At 37.2% G+C, this 10,373-nt stretch overlaps 1 protein-coding gene across 1 annotated transcript in view; it reads right to left on the bottom strand.

Moving 5' to 3' along the window:
- XKR6 (XK related 6) overlaps window positions 1-10,373 on the bottom strand; it is a 299,312-nt gene that overhangs the window by 214,261 nt on the left and 74,678 nt on the right. The gene's annotated exons all lie outside the window — the stretch shown is intronic.

The raw sequence follows: 10,373 nt of genomic DNA, 5'->3' as shown, positions 1-10,373 counted from the left end.
ACATTCTTTAATCTACACACCACACTGTGGCCTACACAGGACACTTTCACTCCTACTCCTATACATGAGGGGCAGGTTACAAGTTCTGAATTTACCTTCATGGACTTAATGGGCTATCCAATAGCCCCCCACTGTGTGCTGCAAGTTAGACATCAATTATTTACCCTACCTTCTGTCCTACCGAGAGTGCCAATCTAGTAACACTGTGCTGTTACTTACTTCTGCAGTGATCTCAGATTCCAAATCCAATTCCTTCACAATGACAAGCTTGTTGTTTTATGTGACATCTACTTTACAGACAGAACACATGAAACTGGTCAAGATTCCAGTAAAATGTCACTAAAGAAAAGAGTTTCTCAGGTGGAGAGCAAAGCAAAATGTGCTAAAAATACAGTATTTGTCCATTTAAAAAATGGTCTTAACTCTGCAATTACTCTCCCATTTACCCCAAATCAGCACTAACCAGAGATAGTTAGTTTTTCAGCAGGGTAAGTCATAATTACCCAGGCATGACCAGCTTTTGGCACTTGCAGGAATCCTCTACCTCCAAAAGGGACATGCAGATCTAACTCTGACAATGCATTGTTTGATTGTGAATCACGAAGTTACTGGGAGATTTTAAACATTTTTTTTCCCGCCCAGGGGGAGAGAGAGAGACAGAGAGAGAGAGAGAGAGAGAGAGAATAAATTAAGCAGGCTCCATGGCCAGCATGAAGCCTGATGCAGGGCTTGATTTCATGATCCTTGAGAGCATGACCTGAGCCAAAATCAAGAGTCGGACACTTAAACTACTGAGCCACCCAGGTGCCCCAAACAGTTTCCATCAGCATTTTTCTTTGGCTATGAAGTCACTATAATCGAAAGTGTTGTGGCATTTATGAGTAGATTAATTCATATTATCTAATTTTACTTGAGCTCTCACTAATAGATTCTTATTTTTAAACAGTTTCTCTCTCCTATCTAAGGGTAAACAGGGATCTTCTTTTTAATGTTGACTTTTTTTTTTGGTAATCACATAACTCTTGTGGAGCCTTAATCCATTTATATCTTCAGTTTCACCTGAAATAGCTTCTTTTTATTTTTTTTAATTAACATATAATGTATTATTAGCCCCAGGGGTACAGGTCTGTGAAATGCCAGGTTTATACACTTCACAGCATTCACCATAGCACATACCCTCCCCAATGTCCATAGCCCCACGCCACAACGCCCCCATCATCCACCCCCACAACCCTCCGTTTGTTTTGTGAGTACCTGAAATAGCTTCTTTCCTTTTGCCTACAGACATTCAGATTTCCAGATCCTAGACCAATCCACAATCCATTTCCTTGAATACATGACTCATTTCAGCTAATATCCCCCTTCTTTTTCTTTAGTGCTAAATTGCCAAATTTGAAGAGTGATCTAGAGTTGGTTCATTCATTTAAAAATATTTTCTGAAAAGTGACTAAGTGCCAGGGTCTAGGGATACAATCTGTTATGGAGCCTCCCCCTTAGGGAGCTTATAGTTTGATTACACAGATAATCAGGTATCTAGAGGTTCAAGATGTTGTCATGAAGGAATAACACGAGGCTATGATAGAGCATCAACAAGGGACTTAATTTGAATTGGAATGCCACTCTGCACAACATCAACAGGTGCTCTTCTCTTCCTGGGCTGGGTGTTCTGGGATATACAACTTGTATGTGGTCTTATAAGGCAGCCCTGGTGGGGTCTCCTGGAGGAGGTGGCCTGTAAGCTGATATCTAAAGGTTGCACAGGAATTGGCCAAGCAAAGAATGAGAGAAGTAGCATTACAAATAGAGGGAACTGGTTATGCTGAAGTCCTTGGACAGGAAAGCATATGGTGAATACAGTGATCTGGAGAAGGGAATGTGGGCAGAGAACATGGAAGACAAGCAAGAAGGGATGAGCCAGATCAACCAGTCTCAAACAGCACACTGAGGATCTGGGGCTTTAACCAAAGTGCAGTGGGGACCACATTTAGCACTCTTTGCAGCATGATTTCTACTCCTACTATTCTCTAAACAGCCAGCCATACACTTTTAACATACAGAATCTTCTCCATTCTCAGCAAGTAACCATAGTTATACCCCAGACATACTGCGGGTTTGGTTTCAAACTAGTGCAATAAAGCAAGTCAAATGATTTTTTTGTTTGTTTGTTTCCAGGTGTATAAAAGTTATGTTTACTCTATTCTATAGTCTATTAAGTGTGTGTTAGCATTATGTCTAAAAAGGCAATGTACACTGTACCTTAATTTAAAAACACTTTATTGCTAAAAAAAATTCTAAACATCATTTGAGCTTTCAGGAAGTCATATCTGCTGACCACCAATCATCATAATAAATATAATAACAGTGAAAAAGTTTAAAATAAGAATTACCAAAAATGTGACACAGAAACACAAAGTGAGCAAATGCTGTTGGAAAAAAGGCACCCAAAGGCTTGCTTGATGCCGGGCTGCCACAAACCTACCATTAGTAAGAAAGGAAGAAAGAAAGAATGAAAGGGAGAAAAGAAAGAAAAAGAAAAAGGAAGGAAGGAAGGAAGGAAGGAAGGAAAAAAAAGAAAAAAAAAGAGCCATATCTGAGAGGTACAATAAAGTAAAAGTATGGTAAAACAAGGAAGCCTGTATTCAGCTTCTGAAATGGCTCCTAGCCTAAGCTTGAAAACATAAGCTGTCACTGATTCTTCTAACTTCTACTTCTCTCAGTATTCAGCTTACCGTTTTATACACAGTAGGTGTTCAAAACCTGCACAAAGACAAATCAGTCTTGGAAGAAAACAGATTGATGAAAAGTTAATCACAACAGTGTAAGAATGTAATCGTATTTAATATTCTCTATTAGAAGTATAATTTGAAATGGCTTCAATTTAATTTACAGACTTGCCTTATTTTCTCCTGTAGTGATGAAATACTTATGAACTCCAGAATTTTCTTAAAACAAATGCCCAATTGCAATTTGATTAGTCCACAGATACAATGCTTAGATGACACTGCCGTTCTCTGCGCTTAGCACAGGGTACATGGTAGTGGTCTAGTTCTTCCATACTAGAATTATAAAAACTAGACAGCTGACATCCAGGTAATATGTACATTCCATTGAAAAGTATGACTACTCTGTTACAAAGAATATAAGTCAATGACATCTCATATTACACTAGCCATCAAATCTTGCACATTATTATATGTATGCTTTACATAGACTATTCATTTTGAAACTGTTAAATATGCTATTCTTCCATTTTTGATAATTTTAGCAAATGCTAAAAGTCAATGGCTGCCACACTTATAGATTTTAGCAGTAATTTATCATACTTATGTTCTATTAAATGAAGGTAAGTACCAACTATTTTCACCTTATTCTGGTAGGTAGGGCAAGATGTCAAATTTTCTGGGTTCAACATTTAATAGTTCTACCCATATTTCACCAGAAACACTGGTACAGACTTAGAAACAAATTTAAGATTTATTTAAAAAAAAATATATATATATATATATGTGTGTGTGTATATATATATATATATTTCCCCCGACATGAGCTATTAATATTTCAGGTCTCTGCAGATCTTTTTTATGTCTACAGAATGATCTGAGTGGTGGTCCCAAATCAGGCCATCATATAATTAAGCTGAATTAGATATTTTCTATACAAGGCAAATAAAAACATACTTTCATTATTCTTATATTAAATACCCTACTTTATGTGTCTTTAAAACTCTAGGAGTAAAAACTCTAGAAACTTTAAATGTTACTGATTGAAAAAATTCTCATCTGCTTCATCCTTTGTTTTAAAATGGCTTAAAGATTAGATTTTGTACATCTTGAAATTTAATGTGTATAGACTTCAGAATGTTTCTGCTTTCTGATGTCTAGTTTTTGTAACAGTAGATTAGGATGTTTATAGGCCTTTGATGCCTCAGTCCTGCTAATAGGACTCTGTTGTCTAGAAGAGATGATCAGACTAACAATTGAAAGCTCTAATAACTGGGTGGCACATACTGAACATGACAGGAAAAAGTGTCCGTGTTTGGAACTGAAACAGAAATAGAAAATCGTGCCAGCATTGAAAATAAATCATGCTATCTAATGTAAAAATGTCTACAACAAATTCATGCTCCATGAAGTAGAGACCATGATATTTTTAATATTAACTTGACAGGTGTTGAATAACTGTGTCATGTTTGGGTAGTTCCTGACCATACAGGCAACAAGTACGGCCTATCTGGACTCATGAGAAGGACATAGCAATTAAGAATACCAATGCACAGTAAAAACTGTTAGTGTTTTCCTGGTCTCAGTCAGTAACTGAGCTATAAAAGGCAGGCAATAAGAGGGACTCACAGACTTGAACTGCCTACATGATCTCTTACCCTCTCAAGTTCCACCCCTTTCAGCATTCTTTGTGAAAAAAACATTATCTGGGATGCCTGGGTGGCTCAGTGGGTTAAGCTGCTGCCTTCGGCTCAGGTCATGATCTCGGGGTCCTGGGATCGAGTTCCGCATCGGGCTCTCTGCTCAGCAGGGAGACTGCTTCCCTCTCTCTCTCTGCCTGCCTCTCCATCTACTTGTGATTTCTGTCTGTCAAATAAATAAATAAAATCTTTAAAAAACAAAAAACAAAAAAACAAAACAAAACAACAACAAAAAAAAACATTATCCTTCCTGTCAGAAAGCTTCACTATTTGGTCTGTTCCTCACTAGCCATGTCCCGCTCTCTCCACTGCAAATGCTCATTAGTGATGAAGGGTTATAGCAGCCACTAGAAGCTCTTGGTGGAATAATTTTAGTCTTCAAACTGAATGACAATCATTTAAAAATGTGTTTACTATGGAAAACTTCCAAGGTATACAAAAGTAAATAAGCTAGTGCAATGAACCCTCAACTCAGTTTTAACAGCCCAACTATCAACATCCTGCCTTTTCTGTTCAACTGATAACTCTACTCACTCCTCACTTCCCAACTAGAGAGGGTACGTTTCCCTTTTTTTCTGGAGGTACAATTTACAATTAAGTTTTTCTTTTAAGCCATCTTAACCACTTTTACAGTGTACAGTGTGGTGGTATCAAGTATATCCACGCCGTTGTGCCACTGCCACCCATCTCCAGAATCCTCTGCATCTTGCAAACCGAAATTCTGCGTCCCTCCCCACCTGCCCCAGGAGCCACTTTCTCTGTTCTGTCTCTGTGAGCATGACTACTCTAGGACCCTCACACCAGTGGAATAAGACAGTCTGTGTCCTTTTGTGCCTAGTTTCCTTCACTTAGCATAATGTCCTCCAGGGTCATGTGTTTGCTTTTTAATCCATCCTTCCTTTTTAGGGCTGAAGAATACTCATTTGTATGTACGGGCCACATTTTATCTGTCAATGAACTCTTGGCTTGCTTCCACTTTATGACTATTGTGAATAACACTGCTATGAACATGAGTGTATAAATACGCTTTCAATTCTTCTGAGTATATACCCAGAAGCAGAACTATTGGATCATATGGTAATTTTATGTTTCAGTTTTTGAGGAACCTCCACACCGTTTTCCATAGCACAGCTGTACTAATCCACATTCCCACCAACAGTGTGCAAGGATGATAAACCAACTGGCATGTGACAAAAACTTTGAGTTTACAAAGCACTTTCATATATACTGTCTTACATAATCCTTTCAAATACAATTGACTAGTGGGAGTCCTAATCTGTTGGCAAGCATTCAAAATCTATCACTATTTTTCCCATATTTCCAAATAAATGTTTCTTCTAATCAGATTGGTTTAAGCAGACTATATTATACAGTATTAGATATGTAGCTCAGTAAATGCTAAAAATATTAACAGTACGGGAATTAAAGACCCAAATGAAAATACAAATACAATGGAATGATACTCGTGGCTCCCAAAGAAAACCTAATCTTAAAATAGCTATTATCTAACACAGAGCATCGACGAACACCAGCTATATACTTATTAAATAACAGGTTTGTTATCATTCTTATCAAAGTCAGAAAAACACAAACTACTTCCAAATAACAAAAATGGCATAACAGAATTATCAGTAAGGAACTCAAAATTAAAGTAACATTTTTTGGAAAATTTTCTGGAAACACCCCATAAGGCAGCAAGTAATCTACTCCCAAGTTCCCTCGAATAAAGAGCCTCTTGGCATAATCTTGAAAAGTTTTAATGATGACGATGTCAGCTTCCCAGAGAAAAAGTAAGGCAGGAAAAATAAACACCCAATTATACGCATTATTTAGTAATAAAATAAACAAGTTCATGAACACTCTAAAATTTAAATGATAAAAGTATATGTCCCACACACAAATAAAAATATTTACAGTATTTTTCTTGACAATTTGTTTTCAGTTGCCAACAACTTTCTGATTGCAGAACCTAAGCTTCCGTTATAAAGCTAAACTGGAAAAAAAATCCTAGTCATTATGAAGTTTTTTTAAATGAGAAAATTCTATTTTAACAAATACTCTAATCTGCTTTTCTACTTCCTACTGGACAATCAACTAACATAGACAAAATGCATGAAGGCTATCTGCTAAAAGGCAAAGACTGATGAAGTTTCTTCAATACCATCACCAACCCCAAACTGGACCTAAGAACAGAAATACTTACTGGCTGATACATATGCTGATCAAACACTTAAAGTGCGCAAGAGTTTGAGGAGATCCCTGAACATCACAAGATATGTATCCTCTATACTTTACATTTTCTTTTTTTTTTTTTTTTAAGATTTTATTTATTTATTTGACAGACAGAAATCACAAGTAGGCAGAGAGGCAGGCAGAGAGAGAGGAGGAAGCAGGCTCCCCGCTGAAGAGAGAGCCCAATGCGGGGCTCAATCTCAGGCCTGAGCTGAAGGCAGAGGCTTAACCCAATGAGCCACACAGGTGCCCCTATATTTTACATTTTCAAAGGAACTGAATCTCCTGAAGAAATGTGAAGTTGTAGTCTCTGCTCTGGGGCTGTTCTTCCTTCATAGTTGTCATAGCCATCCTACTTCATCTCAGTAAGGTATCTGCTCAGGGAGGCTACCCTGACCACTCTGTCTAAAAATCAAACAGCCCTTCCTACCATCCCATCCCATCAACCCAGAGCCCCTTCCTTGTCCTGCATGACTTTTCTTCCTAGCATAACTTACTGCTAACATTATATCATATTTTAACTTATTTTCTATCGCCCCTACCAGAATTGATTCTAATTTCCTGGCATTTATATCTAAAACTCTATTTCTATAGTATAATCATTCAAGGAAGAAAAAAAAAAACTTTAATGTTATTCTGTTATCTAGAGAATAGATCATTTAGTTTACTCATTTTACTCCATCTGCAAAATAGCAGACCAGGATACTGATAAAGCTAAGTTTCTACCCTTAACCTCTGATGGACTCCAGACCATCTCTCTGGCAACTCAATATGAAGACAGTTATACCTCAATTAAACACAGAACACAACTGACTAGAAACAAGCACATAATTCATATGTTTTCTGAAGTACAGAGGTCACAGGTAGAAGTTGGAGAAAATTATTACAGGGGCTCCTCAACAGAATTTGAATAAAAGTTTTCGTCAAAGCTCAAGAGAATACTATAACTGATCAACAAACTGACCAAGTAATTATAAAAGCCAAACCCTGTGAGTCCAAGAAAGCACTTCAGGGTTAGCTGAAATGAAGAGAAGTTAGGAAGGGAAAAGAGTTAAAAACATGAGAGGGGATGGCAAGGTGGGTAAAGTGGGGTGAGCAGAAACTGGTGAGCAATCAGGCAGCACAGGAAGCCCATAAGGAAAGCTGGAAGCAAATGGAAGAGAGAAAGCAGGTAATGAGTAAGAGCTTAACGCATAGGATGGCTACATAATTTCCAGGGTGTACATTGTAAGGGAAATGCAAGGCCCTTGTAAAAATAAATAAATAAATAAGACTTGCAAGGTAACAATGGGAAAACATTAAAGCCAGTGTGGGACCCTCTGCACTGCCCGTGAAAATGGCCCTGAGTATATGGGCTGAAGACCTGAGGCAAGACAACCACTACTGTGGGAAGCAGCAAGAGGGGAAGGCAAAAGCAAATCCCCCCCAACCCCTGCCACCCAAGTACTGTAGGCCCTAACATAGGCCACTAACATCCATGGTGCAATTTACGGGGCGCAGCAAGGCCAAAATAGGTCTTCAGGCATTTTCAGATTTGCTTTTTAAATAAAAAAGGGTGGGAGAAGTGGTAACCTACCAATAGCTGGGTAAATGATTAATCACCACAAAACAGGAGGTTACTAGGCAGGAAATACAATTGATAAATTTTGGTGAAGGTGTAATCAGGAAACAGACGTGGAGATCAATATGGCTGCCTGACAGCACAAAGACAAAAAACCCATTAAGTTATATCTGAAATATAAAACATAAAGAGAAACAGGGAAGACCTAAGACAAATTTTCTCCTATTGACTAATACTCAGGGTTAGCCATGGTTTAAGAAAATATATATCCTGCTAGGCAAGAAAATGAAGGAATCTGGAGTTGGACAGAAAAAAGATTTAATACCAGAATTAATACCAGAATTAATTTAATTAATTAACTTAATACCAGAATGGATCTTGGGGAGAGTTGAGCGGGGGAGGGAAACAGAATCTAAAACAAGGAGGTAAAAAAGAACCTCACAAAACTACCAGTTCTGTTACCATGCCAGAGGACAAATTTGTTTACTCTGGAGTTCATCTTCTAATTTCTGAAATGTTGTGATAATGGATAATGTGTAAGAGCACATTAAAACTAGGTATGTTAACTTATTTTCTTGATTTCCTTATAAAGCCAAACATGTTTTATGAAAAAAAAAAACTAAAAAAAAAAAAAAAAAAAGGAAGAAGAAGCAGCAGCAGCAGCAGCTTCACAATATCATGTTGACAGTCCCTCTCTTTCTTTACTACCTTTGGGTCATGATAGGAATTAAAATCTGAATTTAAACTTTTTTTGCCTTTATTTCTGATCTAAGACAAGTCAATCAAACACTGTAAATGATTAAACCTGATGTTTCTGATAATGCCAACAATGTATAACGACTCATTTTTATTTCATTTTTGTTTTTAAAATTATTTTAGTTTCTCATTATCATCTTGAAATTCAAAGCATAGAGATATCAATTTAATAATGAAGTACTTATTTTGACCTCCAATAATGTATTTCCAACCTAGAAACTCAAATAGTACAAAATATTTCTAATAAATGCTTCCACTACTATTACTTTCCAAAGCATTATCATTTCAATGTGTCTCTACAACATCCTCTCTATTAATAAGACTAGAACATTTGGTCCATCTTCCAAAAGGAAAAAATAAAAAGATCAAGATTCTTTAACCAGGGTAAAAAACAACTTCTGACATCTACTTTAGAATACTTTCTTCTCTCCATAAATCAGTGCACCTAAACAACAAAAATGTCTTTTACACTAAAGCACAATATAGAAACTAGAAAGCAATAGACCACATATTTGGAAAAAGGAAAATGGGCTCTGTAAGGTGACGAGAAACAATGCTCCACATTCATTCCTCAAAGCAGTAATCCTAGGAGAGCAAAGAAGGCACAAAATGGAGAAGCTAAGTGGATCCCAACATCTTCTGTGGACTGCTCCATTATTTTGTTTTTAGAATGGCAAAGCCTGAATCTTTCAGTGAGAAAGAATCTAAGATCATCTTGTCCAGACTTTTCACTAATGCTGGAAACCCAAGTCTATTAAGTGTTTATTCAGCATTTGGTTAAACATTTTCAGAGGGCAAAAAGGCTGCTTCTTTGGAAAATCTTTTCCATTTCAGAGCAGCTCTGCTGGAAATCATTTTGGTCCTATACAATTTAGGAAAAATTAAAAATGTTACATTAATCACGTCAAGTAAAGGCCAACTTTTTTTTTTCCATTGCTAATAATAAGTTCCAAGGTCACAAATCTCCAGCGGTTTGTTATTCTGGTGCTTCAACATCAAAGGCCTAGGCTCCTTTATTCATTTTCACTCTGCCATTAGCATGCTGGTTTAGCTCTCCTTATGGTTTCAAGATGGCTCCCATCATTCCAGGCTTCACATGCAGATATAGTAATGTCCAATGTAAAAAGATTTTTTCTTCCCCTTCTGAATCTTCTTATCAGAGAGGAATTTCTGTGTCTGAAGACCCCTAGCACACATCTTATTGGCCAAAATTATGCCTGTCCAATCACTGGCAAGGAAATGAGTCCATCATGATTGAGAATGATCATTTGTCCCCCTGGAGCTGGGGTTTGCCGCTCTTGATAAATAAACATAGGCAGAAAGGGCTGATTACTTAAATAAAATAAAAATTCCCTTAGAAGGAAGGGAGGAGGAAAGGGCAGAGAGATGTATAGGTGATCCAAC

The sequence above is a fragment of the Mustela erminea genome, chromosome 2 (genome assembly GCF_009829155.1).
Source record: "Mustela erminea isolate mMusErm1 chromosome 2, mMusErm1.Pri, whole genome shotgun sequence".
Taxonomy (NCBI): domain Eukaryota; kingdom Metazoa; phylum Chordata; class Mammalia; order Carnivora; family Mustelidae; genus Mustela; species Mustela erminea.
Note: the sequence above shows the minus strand (reverse complement) of the source record. Positions and strands in the feature narration are given on the sequence as shown.